Genomic DNA, 14,107 nt, shown 5'->3' with positions numbered 1-14,107 from the left:
ACATATGAATTGGAAAGAGCTTGAATTGCAAACTGCGTTCCCGCTGTCAGATACCACATCAGGTGCGCAGGGGACAGACGCATTTTACTGGTCCTAGTAATCCAAATGTGTCCCTTTCCTCGATGCTGGGAGCCCCATGACGGATAATCCTGTTCCTTGATGAGTGAAGAATGAGGCTCGTCTGACAGTGGCAATTTCCTTTTTTCCATGGTCACTTTGGGCTTAAAGCCTAGAGACACCAGGGGAATCGGGGGGCATATTAGCAAGAATCTCGTTAAAATTATCGCCGTTTGAGCGGCAGGAAACTGCCGCTCAAACGGCGATAATAGCTTGCAGGCGAAGCCACCCCCTGCAAGAAGGCCCAGCAGACGCAGTAGTAGTGGTGGGGGTTTATTGAACGGGTTTATGCTACCAGCTATGTATCGGTTTGGCCAGCTGACTGTTGCCAACTCAGTCTGGGGAGGGGAAGTTAAGTTTTCTTGTTGTACTTGTACACAAGCTTATTAGGAGGGGACTGTGATGCCTATCTTCAGGGGATAGGAGTAGGAGAGGGTTAATATATGAACAACACACGTAATGCAGACACGACCCTCTAGGTACAACTTCCTTACCCGGAATTTCAGGGGGGTGTGCTCCATGGCCAGATGGTACAAAGTCTTAATATGGGACTCAGAGCAGTCAATGGTAAGTCCTCCTCTGGCAGGAAAGTGGCCAAAACATAGAATAATATGTCTCATTCTAGTCGCATGGACTACCTGTTTCTAGACTTGAGACTTTGGTCACTCCTGATGGATACGTGTATCCTATAGAGATTGAACCATAATCCCCGCTGTCTCACTATGAAATCTTTTTGTATTAAAAAAGATGCCCAACCCACTTCAAAGATGGATACTGGTCAAACGACACACAGCACATTAAATGGGCCAAAGTTGTTGACTCCCAGACATTCTGCTTGCAATTACTGAGGACATAGCATTTGGTTTAAAGGAGGTGTCCACTAAGTTATCTAGCGTTGGGGACATAGGGGCAATTATTGCCTCTAATAATAGCCTTACTTCCTCAATCCTGCATCATTAACTCGCAGGCCCCCTTTCACAACAAAAAGTTGGTTTAATAAGGAGCACAGTAGAATCGCTCCCTATTAGTCAGCGCAATAAAAGCTAAATATATGCAGCAGGCCCACCTCGCAAGGAAACTCTATAAAACTTAGGCCTAGGTGAAAAGAGAGAGGGATGAGGGGAGATGGAAAGACCTCCAAGCTGCTTCTTCTGCCAAGACTGTTAGATTTTGGAACCTAGTTAAGTGGGGTAGAGACGGGCAAGCCTACCCACCCCATAATTCTATTACCCTTGTCCGTTGCTCATTTTGTCCATCTATAGTCTGAGGTCACTTCCTCTAATGCTGCCAGGAGTGAGCTAAATGATCCATTGGCATCTTTCCCTGTAGCCTCAGTCTGAGGTCCATATGATGGTGCAGATGTCGCTAAAGCCCTATAAGCAGTTGGCAGAGCCAGGCCCAGACAGCATTCCTGCTGACGTATTTTTTGCAAGATTGGGCAAAGTGGTCTAAGTATCTACTCATTCTGGCGAACGCCATCTCGAGTGGTGTCCCCATTCCTGCTTCCTCCAAGGGAGCTGCACTAATTCCTATTTATAAAAAAGACCGGTGCCTGCCTGGGAACTAGTGGCCTATTCGTTTAATTGATTCAGCCCAAAAATCTTTGCCCGACTCGTTTTGTTTAAAATCCAGGATAGCATAATTGATCATTATATCCTTTCATGCTTGCAAACAGGTTACCGCAAGATCAGCACTATCGATCACATTTTCTGTTTCTTACTTCTATACTGGAGGGTAGTATAAATCACCAGAGGCTACCTTCGTCGACCTCAAATAGGCATTTGATTTGGTTCAAGTAGTTATCTTCATTCCTCCTTGAATTGGGCATGACGTTAGATCTGCTTTCTCTGGTAATTTATATGCATCAAGGTAATTATGCCCAGGTTTGTTGGGTTGAGCTGCGTAAATTTACCTATCAGCTACCTATAGACAAAAGTGTTTACCAAAGCTGTGTTTTGGCCCCTACTCTGTTCTCCCTGTTCCTAAATGGCACGGTTCATTTTCTCTCTTGCTTTCCTATCGACGCCCTTACTCTGGCCAGTACAAAAAAAACCATATTGTTGTTTGCAGGAGATACTTTGCTGATCTCGGAAACACCAGGATGTCTGCAACGTGACCTGCACCATTTCGAGGAGTTCTGCAGGGTGCGAGGTCTTGAGACAAATGCCATCAAGACGAAATATATGTCTTTCAAACAACATAGATCTTACAAGGGAAGAATAATGTTGGGGGACATCCCACTGGAGAGGGCAGATGTATTTAATTATCTTGGTGTCTCCTTGTGTTCGACCATGTCCTGCAAGCACAAGTGGATGCCATGGTTCCTAAGCACAGACAGATTATCTGAGTTATAGTGAAGGAACACAATCGCTCTTTTTCTAAATCAATCGGTCCAACTTTAAAAATCTATGAAGCTAAAGTGTTGGGGTCGGTTCCATATGCTTCAGAACTCGGGGAGTTCCCCAACATTTCCTCTCTAACCCTCTCTGAGAACAAGTTTCTGAGAAGTGCAACTCACCTTCCCCCACCTCTGATACTTGATCTGGGAAGAAAAGGGTTAGTTAACACCTTCACTGCGGCGGCTATTCCTCCGCAGTGCTAAGGCGGCGGGGGGGGGGCGCTGGTGGCGGAACCGCTCCGTCACCAGCCTCGGTTGAGCTGTGCTGATAACGGAGCGGTTCCGTCATGGCCCCGTCCGCTCAATAGAACACGCCGCCCAGGCGCGAAATCAGCTGATGATGTAGCGGTGCGGTCATCAGCGTCGAAGAGGCTAATAAAGTCAAACTACACCCGTTAGTATACTGGAGAAGGGCTTGGTCCACACCAGAACTTGCTCACTAAGCTTTGGCTCAGCGGGATGTTATAGATGCCGAAAGGCTTCACAAAATCAAGTGGCTACAGCAAATTAAAAGCTTTCTACTAGATATGGATATGAGGGTACTTTGGGGAAACCAACCCTGCAAACCTATCCCCTCATCAGAAATCTCATTACTGGCTATGGATCTGGCAATGCGAAGCGAGAGGTGGAGAGCCATGGACAGGAAGGTTCCGTGATTTCAAACGTCGCTCCTTACTGAAATGCTACTGGGACATTATCACTGTGCCTCTTGAAATAAATCTCTATTTCCACTTCAGAGTTGGCACTTCGCCTTTGAAATCTTTTACCAACAAATGGAACTCAAGTGAATACAATTCTTTATAACTAAACATATTTTAGCCCTACTCTAATCTAATGTAGCAAATAGATGCCTTACATCAACACTATGAAGCATTATTTGAGGACATTGGAAAATGGATGGTGCCCAGATTTTGAATCTAACCTACTTGTATGCTGCAATGCTTTGGCTCTCATATGAGAAAAAATAGTATGTAATTTATGTAATGCTTGAAGAAAAAAGTAATACTTCATATGCCGAATGTAACTATGTAAAATGATTTTATGCCATGAATTGTCAAAGTAAAACTTATTGAATTGCTACTAGAATATAACATACTACTAATGATAATAATATTAAAATATACATTGAAAATAACATGCAGGCAATGGTATTAAGAAGGTGGACCTGACAGATGGTGTAAATGGGAATCATGAATGTTCTGGGAACAACCTAAGGTTTTAAGAACAACATATGTCCTTGAATGTCATCGCAGGCAATGATAGATCAATAAGTCAGAGTTGTTCAGTTACTGTATTAAATCAATACTCAGCACTTGTACTAATACTAACGGGTGAAAAGCATCTTCAGGAGCTGTTGGCACTCTGTCGGACTTATCACTAAGCAGGGACATCTTTGTGGTTTAACTGATTGAATTGTTCAGTTCACTTTGGCTTGGAAAAGCCTCCTAGAACTTCAGGGGCAAGGTAACTGGTGCTTCAAAGGGGCGCGGGTTGGAGTAGTCACGCTTTCCTTTGGCTGGTAGCCAGCCCGCGCGCGCATACTCATGACGTCACCGGATGGCGCAGAGTAAGGGCCCTCCTTTAGTGGGTAAATGGAGTTCACGGCGTGGACCGGGTAAATTACCGGGCCCGGCTGCGCATGCGCACATCTCTAGGTAAGGCGCAGCTAGTAGGACCTGACACCGGTTAGCCACCTTGCCATATGGCCAAAAAATGTAGTATACAAAAATCTAGATGAGGATGTTAGATTCGGTTAGGAAACAATCTGTATTAGAGTTTCTGTTAAGGTTAGTCTCTCAAACTTGTTAACATGATTGTATCTAATGTCCTGCTGATTTTTGTATAAATCGTTTACCATGCAAAAAAAAAAATATGTTATTTTATATCTTAATAAATACGGCCGGGGGGTCTAGCGACCTCCCGCCTTCCAAAGATAACCATCTTTCATGTTCATGTGTTCGGGTGTTGGTGTGGTCAGTTGGGGAGGGGGCGGCAGCCAGTCGCTGACCATGTGGCTTACAACATTTAATTGAGAAATTTGCTGAATTCATGCCAAAAAAGGATTTAAAGCTAAACTGTACTAAAACATTCGTAATGACATGTGGGAAATCTAAGTTGAAGCATAAACAGCACCACGTTGGAGGAGTAGTTATAGGGAGAGTCCCAATGTTCACCTATCTAGGTCTTCTTTTTAATAGTAAGGACTCTTGGAACCATATATCGCCTCATGCAGTCTGAAATTTTTATGAAGAATTGAAGGAATTTTCTGGTTTTCGTCAAAAATGACGCTGCTGCAGACTGGCACCGTTGCAGACTGGCACTGCTGCGAACTAGCACCGCTGCAGACTGGCAATGCTGCGGACTGGCACTGCTGCAGACTGGCACCGCTGCGAACTAGCACTGCTGCAGACTGGCACCGCTGCAGACTGGCACCGCTGTGAACTAGCACCACTGCGGACTGGCACCGCTGCGAACTAGCACAGCTGTAGACTGGCACAGCTGTGGACTGGCACCGCTGTGGACCGGCACCACTGCGGACTAGCACCGCTGCGAACTAGCACTGCTGCAGACTGGCACCGCTGCAGACTAGCACCGATGCGAACTAGCACTGCTGCGGACTGGCACCGCTGCGAACTAGCACAGCTGTGGACTGGCACCGCTGTGGACTGGCACCACTGTGGACTGGCACCGCTGCAGACTGGCACCGCTGCAAACCAATTTTTAAGAAAGTCATCTTGTGGCTTGTCCTGAAGAAGGCGCTGGTCGCCGAAACGCGCGTCGAGAATTATTTGCTACCTTGCCACATATTTTATATGCATTTATGTTTGTTTTTTGTATAAGTTGTTATATATGTAGTGTTTGCCCCTAAATAGGGTCATTTTTATTCTTCAGTTTCATTAAACAATTGTTTTTAAATACATTTTATGAATTGACATGATGTGAATAAACTTGTATTACCATATCTTTGAGAGTGGCCTTTAACCTTGATGGTTTTCTTGAGACAAGCACTAACAATTGCCTAGATATATACTTACATATATGATTTTACCCTGATCTAGGAATTGCTCACTCCTTATTACTCAGGGGCCTTTGTTTCACTCACTACCGATGCGAACTAGTACAGCTGCAGACTGGCACCACTGCAAACTGGCACCGCTGCAGACTGGCACAGCTGCGGACTGGCACTGCTGCAGACTGGCACCACTACAGACTGATATCGTTGCAGACTGGCACCTATGCAGACTGGCACCGCTGCAGACTGGCACTGCTGTGGACTGGCATCGCTATGGACTGACACCACTGCAGACTGGCACTGCTGCAGACTGGCATGGCTGTGGACTGGCACTACTGCAGACTGGCACGGCTGCAGACTGGCATGGCTGCGGACTGACACCGCTGCTGACTGACACCGCTGCTGACTGACACCGCTGCGGACTGACACTGCTGCAGACTGGCACTGCTGCAGACTGGCAGCACTGCGGACTGGCACAGCTGTGGACTGACACCACTATGGACTGACACCACTGCAGACTGGCACCGCTGTGGACTGGCACAGCTGCAGACTGGACCGCTGCAGACTGACGGTAACACTGCCAACATCTAATTAAGGCCGAGTTATGTAGTGCTCCGCAGGGAGCGGTCAAGTCACAATAAGTGTCGCTTCCATCTTTGATTATTAGCATCCTTCCATATATTTTAGAAAGCTCTTTGAAATGTGCTCTCTCGAAATGTGTGAATTTGGGAAAGTTTAGAAAAACATATGAATTGGAAAGAGCTTGAATTGCAAACTGCGTTCCCGCTGTCAGATACCACATCAGGTGCGCAGGGGACAGACGGATTTTACTGGTCCTAGTAATCCAAATGTGTCCCTTTCCTCGATGCTGGGAGCCCCATGACGGATAATCCTGTTCCTTGATGAGTGAAGAATGAGGCTCGTCTGACAGTGGCAATTTCCTTTTTTCCATGGTCACTTTGGGCTTAAAGCCTAGAGACACCAGGGGAATCGGGGGGCATATTAGCAAGAATCTCGTTAAAATTTTCGCCGTTTGAGCGGCAGGAAACTGCCGCTCAAACGGCGATAATAGCTTGCAGGAGAAGCCACCCCCTGCAAGAAGGCCCAGCAGACGCAGTAGTAGTGGTGGGGGTTTATTGAACGGGTTTATGCTACCAGCTATGTATCGGTTTGGCCAGCTGACTGTTGCCAGCTCAGTCTGGGGAGGGGAAGTTAAGTTTTCTTGTTGTACTTGTACACAAGCTTATTAGGAGGGGACTGTGATGCCTATCTTCAGGGGATAGGAGTAGGAGAGGGTTAATATATGAACAACACACGTAATGCAGACACGACCCTCTAGGTACAACTTCCTTACCCGGAATTTCAGGGGGGTGTGCTCCATGGCCAGATGGTACAAAGTCTTAATATGGGACTCAGAGCAGTCAATGGTAAGTCCTCCTCTGACAGGAAAGTGGCCAAAACATAGAATAATATGTCTCATTCTAGTCTCATGGACTACCTGTTTCTAGACTTGAGACTTTGGTCACTCCTGATGGATACGTGTATCCTATAGAGATTGAACCATAATCCCCGCTGTCTCACTATGAAATCTTTTTGTATTAAAAAAGATGCCCAACCCACTTCAAAGATGGATACTGGTCAAACGACACACAGCACATTAAATGGGCCAAAGTTGTTGACTCCCAGACATTCTGCTTGCAATTACTGAGGACATAGCATTTGGTTTAAAGGAGGTGTCCACTAAGTTATCTAGCGTTGGGGACATAGGGGCAATTATTGCCTCTAATAATAGCCTTACTTCCTCAATCCTGCATCATTAACTCGCAGGCCCCCTTTCACAACAAAAAGTTGGTTTAATAAGGAGCACAGTAGAATCGATCCCTATTAGTCAGCGCAATAAAAGCTTAATATATGCAGCAGGCCCACCTCGCAAGGAAACTCTATAAAACTCAGGCCTAGGTGAAAAGAGAGAGGGATGAGGGGAGATGGAAAGACCTCCAAGCTGCTTCTTCTGCCAAGACTGTTAGATTTTGGAACCTAGTTAAGTGGGGTAGAGACGGGCAAGCCTACCCACCCCATAATTCTATTACCCTTGTCCGTTGCTCATTTTGTCCATCTATAGTCTGAGGTCACTTCCTCTAATGCTGCCAGGAGTGAGCTAAATGATCCATTGGCATCTTTCCCTGTAGCCTCAGTCTGAGGTCTATTTGATGCTGCAGATGTCGCTAAAGCCCTATAAGCAGTTGGCAGAGCCTGGCCCAGACAGCATTCCTGCTGACGTATTTTTTGCAAGATTGGGCAAAGTGGTCTAAGTATCTACTCATTCTGGCGAACGCCATCTCGAGTGGTGTCCCCATTCCTGCTTCCTCCAAGGGAGCTGCACTAATTCCTATTTATAAAAAAGACCGGTGCCTGCCTGGGAACTAGTGGCCTATTCGTTTAATTGATTCAGCCCAAAAATCTTTGCCCGACTCGTTTTGTTTAAAATCCAGGATAGCATAATTGATCATTATATCCTTTCATGCTTGCAAACAGGTTACCGCAAGATCAGCACTATCGATCACATTTTCTGTTTCTTACTTCTATACTGGAGGGTAGTATAAATCACCAGAGGCTACCTTCGTCGACCTCAAATAGGCATTTGATTTGGTTCAAGTAGTTATCTTCATTCCTCCTTGAATTGGGCATGACGTTAGATCTGCTTTCTCTGGTAATTTATATGCATCAAGGTAATTATGCCCAGGTTTGTTGGGGTGAGCTGGGTAAATTTACCTATCAGCTACCTATAGACAAAAGTGTTTACCAAAGCTGTGTTTTGGCCCCTACTCTGTTCTCCCTGTTCCTAAATGGCACGGTTCATTTTCTCTCTTGCTTTCCTATCGACGCCCTTACTCTGGCCAGTACAAAAAAAAACATATTGTTGTTTGCAGGAGATACTTTGCTGATCTCGGAAACACCAGGATGTCTGCAACGTGACCTGCACCATTTCGAGGAGTTCTGCAGGGTGCGAGGTCTTGAGACAAATGCCATCAAGACGAAATATATGTCTTTCAAACAACATAGATCTTACAAGGGAAGAATAATGTTGGGGGACATCCCACTGGAGAGGGCAGATGTATTTAATTATCTTGGTGTCTCCTTGTGTTCGACCATGTCCTGCAAGCACAAGTGGATGCCATGGTTCCTAAGCACAGACAGATTATCTGAGTTATAGTGAAGGAACACAATCGCTCTTTTTCTAAATCAATCGGTCCAACTTTAAAAATCTATGATGCTAAAGTGTTGGGGTCGGTTCCATATGCTTCAGAACTCGGGGAGTTCCCCAACATTTCCTCTCTAACCCTCTCTGAGAACAAGTTTCTGAGAAGTGCAACTCACCTTCCCCCACCTCTGATACTTGATCTGGGAAGAAAAGGGTTAGTTAACACCTTCACTGCGGCGGCTATTCCTCCGCAGTGCTAGGGCGGCGGGGGGGGGGGGGGCGCTGGTGGCGGAACCGCTCCGTCACCAGCCTCGGTTGAGCTGTGCTGATAACGGAGCGGTTCCGTCATGGCCCCGTCCGCTCAATAGAACACGCCGCGCAGGCGCGAAATCAGCTGATGATGTAGCGGTGCGGTCATCAGCGTCGAAGAGGCTAATAAAGTCAAACTACACCCGTTAGTATACTGGAGAAGGGCTTGGTCCACACCAGAACTTGCTCACTAAGCCTTGGCTCAGCGGGATGTTATAGATGCCGAAAGGCTTCACAAAATCAAGTGGCTACAGCAAATTAAAAGCTTTCTACTAGATATGGATATGAGGGTACTTTGGGGAAACCCACCCTGCAAACCTATCCCCTCATCAGAAATCTCATTACTGGCTATGGATCTGGCAATGCGAAGCGAGAGGTGGAGAGCCATGGACAGGAAGGTTCCGTGATTTCAAACGTCGCTCCTTACTGAAATGCTACTGGGACATTATCACTGTGCCTCTTGAAAGAAATCTCTATTTCCACTTCAGAGTTGGCGCTTCGCCTTTGAAATCTTTTACCAACAAATGGAACTCAAGTGAATACAATTCTTTATAACTAAACATATTTTAGCCCTACTCTAATCTAATGTAGCATATAGATGCCTTACATCAACACTATAAAGCATTATTTGAGGACATTGGAAAATGGATGGTGCCCAGATTTTGAATCTAACCTACTTGTATGCTGCAATGCTTTGGCTCTCATATGAGAAAAAATAGTATGTAATTTATGTAATGCTTGAAGAAAAAAGTAATACTTCATATGCCGAATGTAACTATGTAAAATGATTTTATGCCATGAATTGTCAAAGTAATACTTATTGAATTGCTACTAGAATATAACATACTACTAATGATAATAATATTAAAATATACATTGAAAATAACATGCAGGCAATGGTATTAAGAAGGTGGACCTGACAGATGGTGTAAATGGGAATCATGAATGTTCTGGGAACAACCTAAGGTTGTAAGAACAACATATGTCCTTGAATGTCATCGCAGGCAATGATAGATCAATAAGTCAGAGTTGTTCAGTTACTGTATTAAATCAATACTCAGCACTTGTACTAATACTAACGTGTGAAAAGCATCTTCAGGAGCTGTTGGCACTCTGTCGGACTCATCACTAAGCAGGGACATCTTTGTGGTTTAACTGATTGAATTGTTCAGTTCACTTTGGCTTGGAAAAGGCTCTGCCCCAAGAGAATACCAGTGTTCTTTTATGAAATAAGGACCTGAAACAACATATATATCAAGGCGGGTGGAATATGTTTCAACCTTTATAATCATTATTTTGCTTATGCTAATATGACCGAATGGCCACATTTCTCTTTTGATGTTTTTATGCATTATATGTATTAAATATTATGTATGTTTTTATTGCTTTCATGATTTTATTATATTTTCAGTGATCAAATAAAGCTATGGTGAATATATTTTACTAGAATAAATATTCATGACATTTAGAATAATAGATAAAAGCTATCATAAAATGTTCTTGTTGATTGTCCTGATGCGTTCAATTACTTCATTTTGTGAGGAAGGAGAGGGCAGGGTTGTCATGGTATGCAGATTTGTAGAGCGCACTGTCACCCAGCAGGGTAGCCCGACGCGGAGCAGTTGTGAGTCTAGGCATCCCTTGGGCCTAGTGAGACTACTCGGAGAGCCGGGTCTTCAGCTTCTTGCAGAATTCAAGAACTGAGGAGGAGGTCTTTCTGTGTAGCAGCAGTTTGTTCCAAGTTTTAGGATCTATGTACGAGACATTTCGACCACTGAATCTGGTTTTCACTTTGCCTGAGCTTTGTGCAAGTAGGAGTCTGGATGAGTAGAGGTGTCTGGAAGGTTTGTGAAAACAGATGCGATTGTTGCGGTATTCTGGGCCAGTCTTATGTAGAGCCTTGAAAGTACGGGTGATACGTTTGAATTGTGTTTGCCATCAGTGCGGGAGTAACTAGTTCGCTTTTTACTTCACTGATTAAAAAGAGCCACGATAAGATTATTGATGTTCAAACTGTCAGTGGGAGTTGTTGCATCTGATATTTAATAGATGCAACAGAATCTGCCTTAGCCCACAACTGAAAGTTTGCCAATTTTATGAATAGCGACAGTAACAAGAATAGATGTATTTGGTATGTTAGTTGGGGATCAGGAAGGATATTATTCACACGCTTACTGTAATTATAAATTGCATGGGAAGCATAAAACAGTGTATATAACAATAGGTGTAGCAGTTGTAACAATACACATTTTGTAATAATCAATGAGCGAGCATGGCTAATTATTTTCAATTGATCCCTATGACTTTAAGTTATTCAATATTTGTTTAATGGCGCAGATATCACCTGGCCTGCATAAGGTGCTGGAGAGAGGATATCTTTGAAATTAGGATGAAAGCTGTGGTACCTGGCACGTCGCTGGTAGTCCTCGGTCTGGTGGTTGACTTTAGGCTTGTACAAGACAAGCTCTTGCAGATTACAGTGAGGTTCACACAGATAGATGTGAAATGTGGAGCTTTGCAATGATTTGAACTAGAGTTAGACAACCTGACCAGTAATATCCACTTACCATCCGACTAATAATCACACTTATAATTTGCAAGAACTCGAGAGGTGGTTTCCGAGAATAGTATTCCTTTTGAGTGGCGTTGTTAGGGCTGTGAGGACGGAACTAGTGACTTGTGGGAAATATTCCGCGTTGTGCGTTCCTGAGGATTCTTGGGTTGCTGGTAGCTCAACGATAGGAATGTCTCAATAGGATTGATCTGGTGACTATCTAGTGTCAAAGCAGAATGAACAGAACTGGCCACATGGTGAGATTTAGGACAATAAAAACCTTATGATTCTTCTTTCCTCCGGGAGTGGTGGGTGTTTGTAGTTAGAGGTGTTATCTCCAACACAAATAATACAGTTATGAAAGAAAGAATGTAATATTCCAGGCCAAATTAAAATTTAGCAACAGAAAAAAATTAATGAATAAAAATAACACTCCTGGAGCTCATGTTTAGGATTCCAAATTTAAAAAGGTCTATAAAAACAACCCCTGACGCGGGGTTACCACCTACAGACATATTATGGGAGTAAACCACCTTTGCACTTCTGCTGGGGAGTGTTCAGGTCGAACTGTAGTCCTGTGGAATGGGGCAAAAGATCTGACCAAACGAGGGGGTATTCAATCTGGGTGTGGGTGGGAGAGAGTAGCTAGGTGCCAGGCGGCATATAGGTGGTTGCAGCTCAGCTCAAAGGTGCCAAACAACATGTTTAAAAAAGTAGACACACCACCGTGAAAGGAGGGAAAGCGGCTATTGGCCCTGTGGACTGAACGCCCATTTGATTGATGTTGAAGACGTAGGTGGGAACGAGCACCATTCAGTATGGCCCTCTGCATCACAGATGGAGTCCATCATTCAAAACTGTTGCTGGTGCCTGGCAGCTCATTGGCAAAGAAGCAAAGCTGTTGGCTTGGCTCAAAGCTGGCACAGTAGGAGGTGGATCATGGCTTAACAGGACGTATTCCTGACTACTCAGAACCCCCGAGTCGGCAGACGTTATGCATCGACATAGGTCGGAGTATCGCCCTAAATTGCACAAAGTGGCGCTTTTAGGATCATTAAGGGTGATTGATTAAATCCCAAGATCCATCTGAGAATATCCCAGAAAAGGGACTTGTATGAATGATATGACATTATTCTCCATCGAGGGAACAAACAATTATCAACAGCTTTTAAGCAAAAGGGTGAAAGAATAAACACCGAGGTAGCTGAAACCATAAGAGGGAACCAAGTAAAGTCCTCTATAACTGTATAGACCTAACATAGATGGAGGTTTGAAAGACTAAAACTACCTGGAACCCTCTTTGATCTGAGAGGATTTGTTGTATGAAGAAAAGACATTTTTAATTGTTCAGTCCTGAGGAAGGTGTTTTTCCAAAAGAAAAAAACACACAGAAACTCGTCGACACAAGGATCAAGTTTTTTTTGTTTTTAATGTATTTGTTTTATAGATTGCAATGTAATAATTCTCTATATATGATGCACGAGCCTGAATAATTGATACTATTGGATGTAATATTGTAAACATTACTGTATTGAAGTGAGATAGTAACATGCTGAATTTTTACTTTGAAGCCTTGACGCCCTATGGGCTAAGTAGCACAATATAAGTCGGGTTTATTATTATTATTATTATTAAGTATTGTGTATATGTACATGTTTTTAATTGCATTGAAAGTGTTTATAATCGCAATATCCAAATTTGCTACTCTATAGAAAAAAGGAAAAAAATAAACGAAGGATATGATTTTACGTATTGCTATATATTTTATGATTCGTTTTTCTTTGGTTCACTATATGTTGTTGTGATTGATCACATTATTATTGAACTACACAGAAAGGAAACAATTTTGTTATCACTTTGTATTTCCCGTCCTTTCTGGTATACCAGGGTAATTCTTTTTTGTGGAGGATTAACATGCATGTTGTCACTGGTCTAAAATGAGTAAGCCATTTGAACATAATTCTCCTCTTCAGTAGAGTTCTAGAAGTTACCAAACATAGAGCCCTTGAGGGGGTATTCTGTGATCATCTGTACTCCTCTGGTTACAAAACCCTTGAAACATCTCATCTTACAGCTTCTTGAAGCAAGTTCATTCAACCCACAGTGTGTGTAACAGAATCTGGTCAAATAATCCTGTGAATCAGAATCAAGCCCTGAAGGCAAAGATTCAAGGAACATTGAGAGAGACCCTTTTCAATGTTCCTCTCGATGCAACAACCTCCTTTTGACTCTAGCAGGGACTCTTCCCTCTTCTGGGTCCAAACTAGTCATCAAATGCCAGCGGACCAAGCAGGAGCTTGTAAAAGGAAAACTAGAGTACACCGATGAGTAACTCTAAGTCAAGCTGTAAAGAGTTAAAACACGTCCAAGCTTTTCAGAGATGCAACTCTTTTGTTTAGTGTCATCAAAATGTTAGCATTTGTTTTTACAAGGGGCCTGGTATGTAGAGCAAAAGGATGACTGAGTCAGTAAAACTTGAAAATTATGCAACTGTAATTTGGTCGCAAAACATTC

The sequence above is a fragment of the Lissotriton helveticus genome, chromosome 1_1 (genome assembly GCF_964261635.1).
Source record: "Lissotriton helveticus chromosome 1_1, aLisHel1.1, whole genome shotgun sequence".
Taxonomy (NCBI): Eukaryota; Metazoa; Chordata; class Amphibia; order Caudata; family Salamandridae; genus Lissotriton; species Lissotriton helveticus.
This window is presented reverse-complemented; position numbering follows the sequence as displayed.